General features: G+C 35.3%; 1 protein-coding gene across 2 annotated transcripts in view; it reads right to left on the reverse strand.

Annotated features, from left to right (window-relative positions):
- Positions 1 to 1,270: 1,270 nt before the first annotated feature.
- The window catches only part of kif3ca (kinesin family member 3Ca), a 36,470-nt gene continuing 36,092 nt past the window's right edge, over positions 1,271 to 1,648 (reverse strand). For both annotated transcript variants that reach the window (XM_008279025.1, XM_008279024.1), the window contains one exon: positions 1,271 to 1,648. This exon is cut by the window's right edge and continues 448 nt beyond it. The gene's annotated coding sequence lies outside the window, so the exon portion shown is untranslated.

Consider the following 1,648-nt stretch of genomic DNA (forward strand, 5'->3'; position numbering starts at 1 on the left):
TCAAAAGCTAGTTCTACTTATTTGTTGAAAATTTGTGCATTTCACTGAACATGATTCGTTGAAGCCTCTGCTGTGGTTATGAAGCTTTTCTCACCATTGTCATCGTTCATGGTAACAGATATAAATGAATGAATGCTTGATTGAATGCGTAAAGCTTTGGTCCTGGTGAAGCCAGCTTGTCAGGGAAAACAATGGTTACATCAAACTGGGAAGTGTATGTCCAAGTTTTGCATCATCATTACTGAAAAAAATAAGCTTGTGATTTAAGTTGTTTCTCCACCAGTCGAGGGTTTGATCCTCCACGAGACCTTTAAAGATTCTGAACCTCACTCTGACAACATAAAAACACTTTTCATGTAGGATCTTTGAAGACATGATGAGGAGTTCTGATCCACGAAAAACAGTTTTTGCCTCGAGGTAATGAGCACAATGTGAAGAAGTGCTTCTTGCACTGCCAGTTTTTTTTTTTACATTTAGAGTAAATAGCCTTTTCTAAAAATCTCCAGGCTTCTGCTATTCTCTGTCCCTCCTGCTGTCCTCCTCTACAAACACACCCACACCTCTAACACAAGAACTGAAGTGCATTCACTTTAAAGGACGACAGATTCTCCTGAACACATGATCCAACACACATGCAATCTCACACATCATGTCTTTAGCTGGAATCATCTGAAGGCTTATTCGTATGTATTTAATTAAAGAACTGAATCAGAATTGGAATTTGGTTTCTGTTGATTTATCCTTTTAAGGTGGCAGGCTGGGGATCATGTTCACTGTCATCCACTCTATTTTAAAAAGCAGAAGAAAATGAGGAGGATATTATAACCAGAGTTTAAACTATTATCCTTTAAAATAAATAAGTAAAAAATAAAGATATGTATTTAATGGTTAAGTTAGTCTAAATACCAAGTTTACTGGGAACACTGGCCAAATATATATATATATATATGTTTCACAAAAAAAAAAAAGCAAAAAAAATGTCCACTTAACCCCTTCTATTACCTTCAAATTTAATGTTATCTTTTATCCTTGGGTTCATTTTTAACCCCAACAATTTAAACCTCATTGAATAACAAGAAGCTTCTTTAAAAAAAAAAAAAAAAAAGTGCATTTGATATTTTAATATTCCTATGACAAAGAATTAATTGATCTGAGATTATTATAATAATTACATCTGTCATCATGATTCTGTAATTTAAAGTCTATCTGTGTTTCCCGTGACCACTGTATGAATAGAAATCTCAGTAAAAATGACTTTGGAAGAGTCACATTCCTCAAGTTCTTCCTTTTAATGAGATTATTATTAGACATTTCAGTTAAATTAGACACTGTGGTGGGACAGAGGACAACAGGTATGATAAAGGTCATCATTCAGGTTCCAAAGTACCTCATCTGACCAACAACAGCACACATCATATGTCGTATGATTATTTTTTAGTGTGCTCATCTCCAAAAGCCAACACGAACATAAACAGACCAAACCTGCCCCGAGAAAACCCCCCAAACACATGAATTATTTACACAGATATCTTACAGGGGATTCAAGCAACTTGTGAGCTTTCAGATCTGTATTGGTCACAACTTGAAAGACAAACAGGCAATCATACAGCCCTGTATATACACTACACACACACACACACACACACAC

This window comes from Stegastes partitus, unplaced genomic scaffold, assembly GCF_000690725.1.
Source record: "Stegastes partitus isolate 25-593 unplaced genomic scaffold, Stegastes_partitus-1.0.2 Scaffold142, whole genome shotgun sequence".
Taxonomy (NCBI): Eukaryota; Metazoa; Chordata; class Actinopteri; family Pomacentridae; genus Stegastes; species Stegastes partitus.